The 14856-nt window shown below is 41.8% G+C and overlaps 2 non-coding genes across 2 annotated transcripts; both read left to right on the top strand.

Moving 5' to 3' along the window:
- The first annotated feature begins 13457 nt into the window (after positions 1–13457).
- On the top strand, positions 13458–13529 carry trnat-agu (transfer RNA threonine (anticodon AGU)). Its single transcript has one exon. It is a non-coding gene; the product is annotated as a tRNA-Thr (tRNA).
- Positions 13530–14327: 798 nt separating this feature from the next.
- trnat-cgu (transfer RNA threonine (anticodon CGU)) lies at positions 14328–14399 on the top strand. Its single transcript has one exon. It is a non-coding gene; the product is annotated as a tRNA-Thr (tRNA).
- Positions 14400–14856: the final 457 nt, after the last annotated feature.

Genomic DNA, 14856 nt, shown 5'->3' on the forward strand with positions numbered 1-14856 from the left:
ATATATACAGATATATACAGATGAAAGAAAGGCAGGTAATCACAGTTTGGTAATCAGTCAGTGGTTCAGTAGCCTGATGGCCTGTGGATAGAAACTGTTTTTTAGTCTGGTTGTTCTTGCTTTTACACTCCTGTAACGTCTGCCAGACGGCAGGAGTGTGAACAGTGTGTGCTGTGGGTGGGTACGGTCCTTGATGATGTTGTGTGCCCTCTTTATTACCCGGGTATTATAAGTGTCCTGTAGTGATGGGAAGGCAGCTCCACAGATGAATTGTGCTGTTTTGATGACACGCTGGAGAGCCTTCCTGTCCTGACTTGGCAAAGTTTCTGGGGAAAACCTGGTCTTGTTAGGAGAGACGGCATCCATCCCACTTTGGATGGAGCAGCTCTCATTTCTAGAAATCTGGCCAAATTTATTAACCCTCCTAAAAACTGACTACCCAGGGTTGAGACCAGGAAGCAGAGTTGCAGTCTTACACGCCTCTCTGCAGCTTCTCTCCTCCTGCCATCCCCCCAAAACCCCATCCCCATAGAGTCGGTGCCTGCTCCCAGACCACCAAACACCAAAGCTAAAATCAGCAAAAAGCTATTTAAGCATAAAAATTCAAAAACAATAAATAATACAGCTTCATCAACTGCACCAAAAAATAAAACAATTAAATGTGGATTATTAAACATTAGGTCTCTCTCTTCCAAGTCCCTATTAGTAAATGATTTAATAATTGATCAACATATTGATTTATTCTGCCTTACAGAAACCTGGTTACAGCAGGATGAATATGTTAGTTTAAATGAATCAACACCCCCGAGTCACAGTAACTGTCAGAATGCTCGAAGCACAGGTCGAGGAGGAGGATTAGCTGCAATCTTCAATTCCAGTTTATTAATTAATCAAAGACCCAGACAAAGTTTTCATTCTTTTGAAAGCCTGACTCTTAGTCTTGTCCATCCTAATTGGGAAAATCAAAAACCTGTTTTATTTGTTATTATCTATCGTCCACCTGGTCCTTACTCAGAGTTTCTGTCTGATTTCTCAGACTTTTTATCTGATTTAGTGCTCAGTTCAGATAAAATAATTATAGTGGGTGATTTTAACATCCATGTAGATGCTGAGAATGACAGCCTCAACACTGCATTTAATCTATTGTTAGATTCAATTGGCTTCTCTCAAAATGTAAAGGAGCCCACCCACCACTTTAATCATACTCTGGATCTTGTCCTGACATATGGCATAGAAACTGAAGACTTAACAGTATTCCCTGAAAGCCCCCTCCTGTCTGATCATTTCTTAGTAACATTTACATTTACTTTAATGGATTACACAGCAGCGGGGAATAAGTTTTATTACAGTAGAAGTCTTTCTGAAAGTGCTGTAACTAAGTTTAAGGATCTAATTCCTTCATTGTTATGCTCTTCAGTGCCATGTGCCAACACAGTGCAGAGCAGCTACCTAAACTCTGCTCCCAGTGAGGTTGATTATCTCGTCAATAATTTTACATCCTCACTGCGTATAACTTTGGATACTGTGGCTCCTCTGAAAAGGAAAGCTTCAAATCAGAAGTGCCTGACTCCGTGGTATAATTCACAAACGCACAGTTTAAAGCAGATAACCCGAAAGCTAGAGAGGGAATGGCGTCTCACTAAATTAGAAGATGCTCATTTAGCCTGGAAAAAAAGTTTGTTGCTCTATAAAAAAGCCCTCCGTAAAGCTAGGACATCTTACTATTCATCATTAATTGAAGAAAATAAGAACAACCCCAGGTTTCTTTTCAGCACTGTAGCCAGGCTGACAAAGAGTCAGAGCTCTGTAGAGCCGAGTATTCCTTTCATGTTAACTAGTAGTGACTTCATGGATTTCTTTACAAATAAAATTTTAGACATTCGAGAAAAAATTATTCATAACCATCTCAAAGATTATTCTTCATGTTCGGCTGCTTTCAGCACTGCTGGTATTTGTTTAGACTCTTTTGCTCCAGTTGATCTTTCAGAGTTAACTTCAATAGTTACTTCCTCCAAACCAGCAACATGTTTGTTAGATCCCATTCCTACTAGACTGTTCAAAGAAGTCTTTCCAATTATTGATGCTTCAATCTTAAAAATGATCAATCAGTCTTGAGTAGTTGGCTATGTACCACAGACCTTCAAGGTGGCTGTAATTAAACCTCTGCTTAAAAAGCCATCACTTGACCCAGTTGTCTTAGCTAATTATAGGCCAATCTCCAACCTTCCTTTTCTCTCAAAGATTCTTGAAAGAGTAGTTGTAAAACAGCTAACTGATCATCTGCAGAGGAACGGTTTATATGAAGAGTTTCAGTCAGGATTCAGAATTCATCACAGTACAGAAACAGCATTAGTGAAGGTTACAAATGATCTTCTTAGAGCCTCTGACAGTGGACTCATCTCTGTTCTTGTCCTGTTGGACCTCAGTGCAGCTTTGATACTGTTGACCATAACATTCTATTACAGAGATTAGAGCATACTATAGGTATTAAAGGTACTGCACTGCAGTGGTTTGAATCATATTTATCTCATAGACTCCAATTTGTTCATGTAAATGGGGAGTCTTCTTCACACACTAAGGTTAATTATGGAGTTCCACAGGGTTCTGTGCTAGGACCAATTTTATTTACATTATACATGCTTCCCTTAGGCAGTATTATTAGAAAGCACTGCATCAATTTTCATTGTTATGCAGATGATACTCAGCTTTACCTATCAATGAAGCCAGATGACACACATCAATTAGTTAAACTGCAGGAATGTCTTAAAGACATTAAGGCCTGGATGACCTCTAATTTCCTGCTTCTAAATTCAGATAAAACTGAAATTCTTGTTCTCGGCCCCACAAATCTTAGAAACATGGTGTCTAACTAGATACTTACTCTGGATGGCATTACTTTGGCCTCCAGTAACACTGTGAGAAATCTTGGAGTCATTTTTGACCAGGATATGTCCTTCAATGCACATATTAAACAAATATGTAGGACCGCTTTTTTGCATTTGCGCAATATTTCTAAAATTAGAAACATCCTTTCTCAGAGTGATGCTGAAAAGCTCATTCATGCATTTATTACTTCTAGGCTGGATTATTGTAATTCATTATTATCAGGCTGTCCTAAAAGCTTCCTTAAAAGCCTTCAGCTGATCCAAAATGCTGCAGCTAGAGTACTGACAGGGACTAGAAAGAGAGAGCATATTTCTCCCATATTGGCTTCTCTTCATTGGCTCCCTGTTAAATCTAGAATAGAATTTAAAATTCTTCTCCTCACATACAAGGTCTTGAATAATCAGGCACCATCTTATCTCAAAGACCTCATAGTACCATATCGCCCCAACAGAGCACTTCGCTCTCAGACTGCTGGCTTACTTGTGGTTCCTAGGATACTTAAGAGGAGAATGGGAGGCAGAGCCTTCAGCTTTCAGGCGCCTCTTCTGTGGAACCAGCTCCCAGCTTGGATTCAGGAGACAGACACCCTCTCTATTTTTTAGATTAGGCTTAAAACTTTCCTTTATGATAAAGCTTATAGTTAGGGCTGGATCAGGTGACCCTGAACCATCCCTTAGTTATGCTGCTATAGGCCTAGTCTGCTGGGGGGTTCACATAATGCACTGTTTCTCATTCACCTTATTTACGTTGTTTATACTCCACTCTGCATTTAATCATTAATTGATATTAATCTCTGGCTCTCTTCCACAGCATGTCTTTCTCTCCCCTCAGCCCAACCGGTCGCGGCAGATGACTGCCCCTCCCTGAGCCTGGTTCTGCTGGAGGTTTCTTCCTGTTAAAAGGGAGTTTTTCCTTTCCACTGTCGCCAAGTGCTTGCTCATAGGGGGTCGTTTTGACTGTTGGGTTTTTTCTGTATTATTGTAGGGTCTTTACCCACAATACAAAGCGCCTTGAGGCGACAGTTTGTTGTGATTTGGCGCTATATAAATAAAATTGAATTGAATTGAATTGAATTGAATTGAATTGAATTGAATTGACTGGTGCAGTTTCCATACCACACCGTGATGGAGTTTGTCAGGATGCTCTCCACAGTGCATCTGTAAAAGTTGCTGAGGAGCTTAGGGGATAATCCGAATTTACTCAGTTTCCTTAAGAAGAAGAGTCTCTGCTGAGCTTTCTTGACAGTCTGTGTTGTGTTGTAGGTCCAGGTGAGGTCTTCACTGATGTGGGTGCCAAGGAATTTGAAAGTCTTCACTCTCTCCACCTGAGTCCCGTTGATGAATAATGGAGCATGCTGGTCTCTTCTCTTCCTCGGGTCAATAATCATCTCCTTAGTCTTCTCTGTATTTAAGGAGAGATTATTTTCCTGGCACCAGGACACCAGCTGGGCCACCTCTTCCCTGTAAGCTGCTTCCTCTCCCCCAGTAATCAGCCCAATGACGGTGGTGTCGTCAGCAAACTTGACGATGGAGGTGTTGCTTTGGGAGGGGATGCAGTCGTAGGTGAAGAGGGTGTACAGGAGAGGACTAAGCACACAGCCTTGTGGGGTCCCAGTGCTCACTGTCTTTGTTTCTGATGTCCTGGTACCAACTCTGACTGCCTGAGGTCTGTCTGTAAGGAAGTCCAAGACCCAGCGGCAGAGGGAGGGTGGTATTCCGAGGGTGAACAGCTTTTCAACCAGCCTGCTTGGGATGACAGTGTTGAAAGCTGAACTGTAGTCTATGAAAGGATCTGGAGACGCCGTGGAGAACGTTATGCTGCCTGTAACGTCGTTCAGTATCACTAGTTTGGTGGTGGGCAGTGATGGTCAGAGGAGGCATATCCATGGAGGGACACACAGACCTCTACAGGTTACACTGTTAAAAGAAAACATCAGTAATAATGCCATAGCCTTATAAAGCGCTTTTCAAGGTACTCAAAGCGCTTTACAATTCCGTGCACCATTCATTCACACCTCAATCATACTTGGTGGTGGTAAGCTACTAATGTAGCCACAGCTACATATATTTACATATATATATATGCGAGTGCGCACACACACTCGCATATAAACATACATGCAATATGTACTATTAACCATTAATAAATTAATAAATACTAAAAAAAAAATATGGCATTACAGTTTAGGATGTGGAGTGATGGTAGAGACCCATGGTGCCACAGCAGTGACTTGGGCAAATGACAGCAGCAGTAAGTATGTGAAACAGCAACATGGATGTATGCAGAATTGTGCAAGAGCAGTCCAGCTACACAGCCTCACCTGCTCTTGATGCTGCACAGCCTCCTGCCTGAGGGGAGAGGAACAAAGAGTGTGTGTGCTGGTGTGTGTGGGCTCCTTCAGCATGCAGGTGGCCCTTTTCCAGCATCTGGAGGTGTAAATGTCTGTGGTGGTGGAAAGCTGACTCCAACAGTCCTCTGTTCGGCCTTCACCACCCTCTGCAGAACTTTCTTCTCTGCTGCAGAGCAGCTTCTGTGCCACACAGTGATACAGGAGCCCAGGACGCTCTCCACCACACATCTGTAGAATGAGGAGAGGACTGAGCTTCTGAGTCCAGTGTGCCTCAGCCTCCTGAGGAAGTAGAGGACCACTTCCACCAACGTGCAGGGAGAGGAGTGGGTATCTGATCCTTCTGAAGTCTACGATCATCTCATTTGTTTTTGTCACACTGATGCAGAGATTGTTCTCTATGCATCACTGTTGGATACATCATTGTTAGCGATGTATCCGACCACTGCTGTGTCATTTGCAAACTTCACAATATGACAGCCTGGGTGTTTTGCTGAGCAGTCATATGTGAGCAGGGTGAACAGGAGAGGGCTCAGCGCACAGCCCTAGGGGGAGCCAGTTCTGAGGATAATGGAGGAGGAGGAGACGTCGTGGATCCTCACAGATTCCAGCCTGTTTGTCAGGAAGTCTGGGACCCAGTTGCAGAGGGAGGAGCTCAGTCCAAGTGTGAACAGTTTGTGCACCAGGTTCTGTGGAATGATGGTGTTGAAGACTGATATGAAGTCCACAAAGAATATGGACATAGGAGTCCTTTCAATCCAGGTGAGTGAGGACGGTATGAACCACAAAGGAGATGGCGTCCAGTTCTGGACCAGTTCTTCCGTTATGCATATCGGTGTGGGTCCACAGTGACATTGATGGTGTCCTTGATGGGCCAGCAGATTTGCAAGGATGTAGAAAGAGGTATTTGTAAAAACAATGAAATTAATGAATAATATGGCAAAACATTGTCGTAATACATTTAGAAGTTATTAGTTCGGTTTTATAATGTAATTTTATGTTTAAAAATGTTGTCCATAATTAATGTAATAAAATACCACCCATAAAAAAATCAAAATATTGTTGTTAAACTAGTAATTGGCTTTCTAAATATTCTACTGTACTCAGCTGTACAATCAACATTCATTAGCATTATGTTGTATAATAATGAAATATTACTGCTGTAATATGGCTCCAGTAATAGAACACTACTTGGGTTCAGATCAGACATGAGATTACTTCCAATCAGGCCCCTCCAGGTCACACTGTCATTGCCCACATGAGCACTGTAGTCTCCCAGTAGGATGATGCAGTCCTTGAGCACCCTGCCCAGTGACTCCAAGGAGGCTGGGTACTCTGAATAGGACAACAGTTATTAATTACAATATTTATATATTTTTAATGTTACAAACTTTTTAGGTATATGTAAAAGTATATTGATAGTATTTTTAATGACTCAAGTCTGTAATTACACAGGCATGGAACATATACTGCTTATACTCAGTACATTTGTGGATATATTAAGAATATCATAGAATGTGCATTTCTATTTTTATTACTTTCCTGTAATTTTACAATTTTTGGTAAAATAAAATACAGCATCTGTGAAATTACCATAATTATACCTTTTGAGAGTTTATTACAGTATTTCTGAACTGCTAACTCACATTTCATGAGTCCACCACCCATTTTCCCAAAACCTTAAACACAAATCCAAAAACTCAAGCTAAGTTCCTAAAATCCCAGACTTTCCCATCAAAAATCAAGTAATCACTGCAAAAAGCAGTTACCTGTGTGCAAATAATAAATCTATTCAAAGACCATCTGTTACACACTACATCAAATAATTTAAGACACAGCATCCAGGGCATGTAGTCAACAGAAAATATTTATTTCAAGTGTGTACAGTGAACACTGCCATAGTCAGAGTGACATGACAGTGCTGAATGTAGACAAAAAAAAAATGTAAATTAAAAAAATGAACTAAAATAACATACAACAGAAAGCACATCACCGTACAGCACATTCATTCTGCACCATCATGTCTGTGTGCGTGGTCCAGCCAGAGGACCTCATCCACATCACATCCAATGGGGGAACCCCGCCTTGAGTGCCAAATCCAGACTTTACAGGACTCTACAATAACAAGCCTGTTCCATTGCTTCCAGTATATTCTCCCTGGTGCAGGACTGTCGGTCAAACACCTTCCACCTCCACGCAGAGAAAAACTCCTTTATTGGATTGAGGAAAGGGCTGTAAGGTGGATGGAACATGTTCATGTAGTGCTGGTTGTTTGTGAGTCATCTGGACGGCACGGTGAAAGTTCACATTGTCCCAAACTATGACCTATAGAGGAGGCACTGCTTGCTGATCCAGCTGTTCATGCGCTGTATACCACCCAGGAATGTGAGGAGGTGTCCAGTGTTGTATGGCCCCAGGTTAGCATGATGGTGGAGGACCCCCCCCCAGTTAACAATGGCTTCACAGTGGGTGACATTGCCACCCCACTGACCAAGGACTTCCACATGTTGCGTGAAAAGGGTGCTGCTGCCACCCACATGTGGCTGTTGTTCAATTCTGGGAAAGGGGGAGTGCACTTACGAATGTATGTTGCCAGTGGACAGTGCACTGTAATAAACATCACAGTACCTGCAGTGTGGCAGACTGTGTGTCAAATGCTGTACAGCATGAACAGTGAATGTCCTGATGATGCTGCCACAGAGAATCTGCTCAGATTCGGTTGGACCCTTTGTCCTGCTTCCCTCATGGTCATCCTGTGGACGAAGACAATGTGTACAATGGTTGCCCATATCTCATCAGTGATGATGGTTCTTGGTTGTCCTCATCACCTTCCTCTTCGTCCGGTACCTCTCACACGCACTCTTCCTCCTCTGCCTCTCTGTGTGTGTCTGTCCATTGCAGATGCACACGTGCCACCGACACACTAAACTGACTTTTCCTGCCCAGTTGGTCTGCTCACATCATTGGACACGTGTGTTCAATTGTGAGTTGCTGTATACAACAGATGACAGCAGTGTTGGAGTTGTGTTCACATTTTGGTGCCAGTGTTTATGGTTTTACAATGCAGGTGTGAATGACTGAGAATGTGTTTGCTGTTTTGCAATAGAGAGTGATTGAGTTGCACTGGATGTGTCTAAGTGCCTGAACTGTATTTGCAGTTTGGTCAAAAGAGTGTGTGATTCGGGATATTCAAACCAAAGGCGAGAGGACAGTCCCCTGTGGTGCACCAGTACTGCTGATCACAGTCAGTCCCTGAGCCTGTGGTCTGCCGTTGAGGTAATTCATAACGATGATCAGTGAAGCAGTTTTATACCAGAACAGCCCGTTGGAAACTAACATTGCCCCAGACAACAACGTACCTGGGGTGGCTGTGGCTCAGGAGGTAGAGCAGGTCAGCTACTAATTGGAAGGTTGGTAGTTTGATTCCTGGCTGCTCCAGTTTGCATGCCAAAGTATCCTTGGACAAGATACTGAACCCCAAGTTGCATCTCCAGTTCAACCATCAGAGTATGAATGTTGGATAGTAAGCACTTATCTGTAGAAGGGAGTGCCTGAATGAATGGGTATGGTGCTAAACTAATCAATTTACCTGGACTGCTCTGGCTTAGTTGATGTCTATGAATGATATAGTCCAGTGCAGATAAACTCACAGAATGGTTATTGGCAAATGTGACATTGTCTGTAATGATGTATTTGTTGGAGGTGTATGCTGTTGTCTGCTCTGCCCATGTTCATGATTTCCTGTTTCTGCTCTGGGGTGAGCAGCCGTCTCCTTCCTTTAGTACAGGGTAGTCTTGCAGTTCTGCAGAAACATTATGTGAATGTTTATTAGTGTAAAGTAAAATTCTACTGTAAATGATGATCTGGCACTACACTGCAGTATACAGTTGTGGTGTATACAGTTCAGTAGTATGGCATAGGTAATAGGTTTACTTACCTATTCTTATTCCAAAAGGTCCGTATAATATTTGCTACAGTATAACAGCTCTGGACCCTCTGCTCAACTCATCTAATTAGTAATAGTTGCTGGTGGTGGAGCTGGTGCTGTGCTCGTCCTCTTCTTTGTCCTCTTTCTCCTCCATTTGCCTCCATTGTTGTGCGAACCAAGATGTGTAACCTGTGACCTCTTTTATGGGGCTCAGGTTCTGATTTGTGATTTGTGAATGTGTCAAATCTTTCCGACCAGCTGCTTCACCAAAAGCCGGATCACATGAAGCCCCGTTTTACCGCTCGTATAGGAGTGCTGACATCTGCTGGACATTTGCAGAACAAATGCTGTACAGCAAATGTCCAGAGCCCGTTATGTTACTGTTATGTTACATGTTGGCTGGGGGATCTTTTAGCATAATTATGCAATTATGTCAAAATCTTGATTTGAGGTATTGTAAAACCAGATTAATAAATAAATCTATGCTGATTGTGGTACTGTATATCGGAAGTATAAATAGATCAGTAGTGGTATACCAATAAAGTACTGCATATAAACTGTGTCTGTGTGTTTGTAGATAAACAGTTACAGGAAGAACTTTGTTTGAGGTGTTTGTGGTGGGAATTCACTGATTTTTATTCACAAGTAAAGGAAATTTTGACAGTGTTGGGGCTCAGGCGATTCCTTCTTTTGAATATATATATGAAACTGATGAAGTGCTGATGCAGGTGAGGATACAGGTGCTTGTGATTATGTTGCTATAACAGTGGACTCACTTCAGATCATGCAGAACACTTCCTCTATTTCCCACGTCTTTTTCAGCAACTCCAATCAGATAATCGGCAATGATCGGGCCCTCGCCCCAGGTGCATTCCCACTAGGTGGCGCAATGACTTTCATTAAATATTATCACATGTATGTGTTCAGGGGTGGACCCTCATCCTACTGAAGACGTTTGGTCCAGACTGGACTATGTAGGTGTGAATGACAGCCAATTAAAATTATTTATTTATTGATTTATTGAAATTCCATGTGGCTTAACAGCCACCACCTGCACCCCCCCAATATGTAAATTTTCACCAGACCTGACATGTGTGCAAAATTTCATGAGTTTTTGAGCACGTTTAGGCCCTCAGAAAAGCAATTAATTTGCCTGAATATTCAAAAGCAAATTTTCTGTGTGTGTGTGTATGTGTGTATGTGTATATTTTAAGGCAGCTTTGGTCTTTGTAGTAGTTTTTGTCCCTATTTGAAGTAGTTTTGTGTCTCATTTGTGTGTATTTTTTTCAGTGGCCATTTTGTAGTTGTGTTTTGCTTTGAAGTAGATTTTAGTATCGAGATGTCTTTTTAGTATTTTTGTGTCTATCTTAGGTCTTTTTGTGTCTCGTTGAAATGACAGTGTTAAGTGTCTTTGGCTGTTTTGTATCTTATTGTCATCATCTTTTGTGGTGCTGTACTCGTTCTGTTGCCATTTTTACTGCTCATCAGTTTTACTCTCTTTGCATTTCTTTTCATCCGTCTCTCTCTCACCCTTTTTCATTTTTTAGGTTTGCTGTTTTTTGTGGTAATTTTACATCTTTTAAGTGCTGTTTTTATCTCTTTGCTGTTAAATCATTTTTTCAATAAGTAACGCACTGCTCCACAAAGAAGCTCAAGGAAGAAAGTTACAGTACATGGAGATCTGGCTGACATGTTTTAATCTGTGGCTGGAACAACAGACTCATTTACTGACCACTGGACCAGATTCTGTAAAGCAGACTCAGAACATCAGGAGATGTTAGAATTCTTTCAGAGGGCTTTCTCTTTAATACTGAATGCATCAAACTAAGTCATGTTTGACTGACATACACTATGTGGATGATACATCACACATGCATCTCTTTTTACTGTACTATATCCCCAGTTACACCACTCAGTCTACTGCTTGTGCCCCGGGCAGATCAGACTAAAGCAGTGGTTTGTCATCATGCTGCTAAATATACAGTATATTGCTGTAAATGAGTGCCTGAGTTCATTTCACTCCTGTTTATTTTGAGCTGTTCTCCATCTCCTGATGCAGCCTGCAGGCTCAAACACATTCACACTGCTCTATTGTGGGTGGTTGTAGCTCAGGCGCAAGTGTTGGAGTGTGAATGTTAGACAATAAAATCCATCAGCTGGTTACACATGGAACTGCTTGTAGGAATGAGCAAATGTAAATGTGTTGTATAAGAGCTCAGAAAGAGTAGAAAGGCGCTGTATAAGAACTTGTCCATTTATTGGCTTTTTCTTGGTGATGGCCGGTCCTGGGCTCGAGCAGGTGGCACCCAGCTGCACTGGAAAGTAACAGTGATGGTCTGAAAATCTTGTGATTGTTTCAAGCAGTTTGTTTACTTAAGCCTTATCATAGAGCATTTATTTTTGGACTGTTTATTATTATATTTAATTTAATAACACTAAAAGGCAGGCTGAGATAATTCTTCATATCTGCCAACTCAAGCTTTTGCATATTCAGTATCTGATCTGAGTGTTTCAACCCCTTAACTGGCGGTGCCAAGATCACCAAAAACTCCTGAAAAAGCATACCCAAATTAAATCAGCTGCTGTTCCTGAACTCTTTGGAGTACATGCAAAAGCTTGATCTCTTTGTAAAGAAGACAAGCTATATTTTTCATTTCTGCAGTCAAAAATGCTGTAACTGTAATGAGATTGTAGCTATTAAGTTTGGAACACAGAAAAATTAGACAATTTTTACCTCGCCTGGATTTTTCCTGTTAGTTTTTATCTAATTAAACACTGAGTGTAGAAGGTATGGATTGGAAAATATAATGAAGCTGTAGAATCAAGTCTTTTTACCATGTATTTCAAATTTTATCAAGATAGCACAAAAACCTACTGTTTTGTAAAGGTTTTTGTGTGTTGATCTCAGGTGTGGTCTTGCTTGTGCCATTTGGAGATGGCCAAGTGCCACATGTGAGCAGCCTTTGTTATCCAAACTTCAAATGTCTGTAACTCATCAATGCTTCAACATAAGGTCATCAATGAGGGCTCTAATCAAAGATACTACCCTGAGGAATCCTCTGATATACACAAAGTTACTGATAGTACAAATTAATTACAATTATAGACATATAAATCAGAGGTTGCCCTAATTTGAAAAAGAAGAAAATGTTAGGCCTTCATTCACAAACCCCCCAGTCTATTTTCAGTGATTCCTTCACACACCCAAAATAAATAAATTATATATTGATCAAAAGTTACAGTAAATGTAAACACTACATATACACATAAAATAAAAAACCACAATCCTCCCAACAGTCCTTCTCTGATACACAACTTACAGCCCCCCCCCACCCCCACAAACAAAGCGTACACAAAGCCCACCACAAAGCATCAAGCTTTCTGTAAAACTTTAGACACTTAACTGGTCAAAAAGAAGCTCTGAGCCTTTGTCCTCCTCATCCTCATTACATCTAAACAGCATATAATACGACGATGAGCTGAGAATAAAACGTAACACGTACCGAGGTTCGCCGTTGGAGTACAGCTGTTCGTTCGGGAGATTCCGTAAAACCGGTCGAATCAGCGATTAAATCCTCTAATAAACAATAATCCACTCTCGTGAGTCATTTCGTCACTTCGTTGAATAAATATAGTCTGGTTTTGGTGCATTCCGACAATCCGTTGGCGAGAAAAAGATTTGTAAACACTGTTTACGCACGACTACAAACACACTCTCACTTCCTGCTCAGTTTCACGCACGGAGGACGCACTGGTTACGCAGGGAGTTTATGGTTTCATATGAAAACCCACCCCATAGCGCGATATACCCACGTGTCAGGAATTTTATTGGCTATACATCTGTGGTTTCGGATTTTGGGTCAGAGTCGACCAATCAGAACGATTGGACAAGATTTTGGGGCAGGTCCAGAAAAGTCACATGACACTGTCTGTTTATTATTGGCTCTGGAGAACCCATTTCATAACATGATTGGACAAATGAGGTGTCAATCCAATTCTGAGGGTCTAATCTGTCATATAAAAGCATCGTAAGGGCAAACGGTAGCGTTACTGTGACGCTATGAGGCTTCAAAGTCGGAAATCGCTACAGAGGGCCCGAGAGCGGGCCCTTGCCAGTTAAAAGGTTAAAGGATGCTTTCAGAGCCAGTGTACAAAAAAGAAACAAACAACAACAAAACAAAGACTTTTATAAAGGATGCAGAGGTGCCTTAAAGCTGCTTAACATCTTGTTCTAATGGACATCAGTTTGACTGCTGTTTGCAATGAAACAACCCCCCATTTTTTCACTTTAAGCAAGGCATGGTGGCCAAGCGGCAAGGCGTTGGTCTAGTAAACCAAAGATCGTGGGTTCAAGTCCCATCCGTGCCTTCAGCGTGACCTTGGATGGTAGGTGCTTAAGTCACTGCTCAAAAGTGTTAAGGCTGCCTCCTTTCTAATCAGTTGTTAGTGTCACTCCACCTTCCATGTGTCTGTTGTAGGACTGTCTTGCTTGAGGCTCCTCTGCAACTCCACACGGTGATCTGGGGGTGGTGCTCCTCTTGTTTGTGACATGAGGGTGTCCTCCAGCTATTGAGGGATCACACTCCTCAGCCTGTTGCAAGAGTATGGGGTGTCTGGTCCATTGTTGTGGTGACGGCTGAAGGCATTGGGAAATTGACAGACTGGTTGGGGCTGGGTCTGCTCTGATGCATTAGGTGTGTATGTGACCATAGATGTCTAGCAACATTAAGAACAGAATTGGACTCATTTCAAAGGAGGGCAATGGTCTTGTAAGCCAAATGTCTTGGGCTCAGTGACCATCCATGACTTTAATGTCAACTGGAGACAATGTGTGGAAAGGCCATTTCAATGTGTAGTCATGGCCTGTCCAAACAGATGCAAGCAATTGTGGGGTCTAGAAGGGGAAACCAGCTAGCTTAAACATGCATTCTTTCTAATGACTAGCAGAGGTCACTCTTCATTCTCTCTTTCTATTACCACTGGTCAGTTTAAACACTGATTGTGACATGTGCCTTTGCTACTTTTAAGAGACGGAGATGGCTAGCAGCACTGACAGGATCAAAGATGATGATGTCATGGAATGTGAGAGATCTCAAAGACTGGAACTGTAAAGTGATTTGAGCCGAGTCGATGTGATTTCTGTATCTGCCTTGGATGTCCAAGTTTGGCGTGGTGGCCAAGTGGTAAGGCGTTGGTCTCGTAAACCAAAGATCATGGGTTCAAACCCCATCCATGCCTTTAGTGTGAGTTTTGTGTTACTTCTGAAAGTTGCCTTTCGTCTTTTTGTGGTCTCTGACAATAGACTTATCTCTGTGCCTGTCCTGCTACACCTCAGTGCAGCATTTGTTACTGTAGACCATAACAATTTACTACAGAGATTAGAGCTTGCCCTTGTTATTAAAGGTACTATGCTGCAGTGCTTTGAATCAAGTGTATTCCAATTTGTTCATGTAAATGGGAGGCCTCTTCACACATTAAGAGGAATGATGGGTTCCGAGCTGCCACCAAGTTACATAATCCATGCCTCCCTTAGGCAGTATCATTAGAAAGTAAAGCATACACTTTCATTGCCTTTGCTACCTGAAGCACATGTGTTTTTACCGAAATTACGTTTCTTTTAAAGGATGCTTTCAGAGCCAGTGTACAAAAAAGAAACAAACAACAACAAAACATAGACTTTTATAAAGGATGCAGA

This window comes from Archocentrus centrarchus, chromosome 2 (genome assembly GCF_007364275.1).
Source record: "Archocentrus centrarchus isolate MPI-CPG fArcCen1 chromosome 2, fArcCen1, whole genome shotgun sequence".
Lineage (NCBI taxonomy): Eukaryota > Metazoa > Chordata > Actinopteri > Cichliformes > Cichlidae > Archocentrus > Archocentrus centrarchus.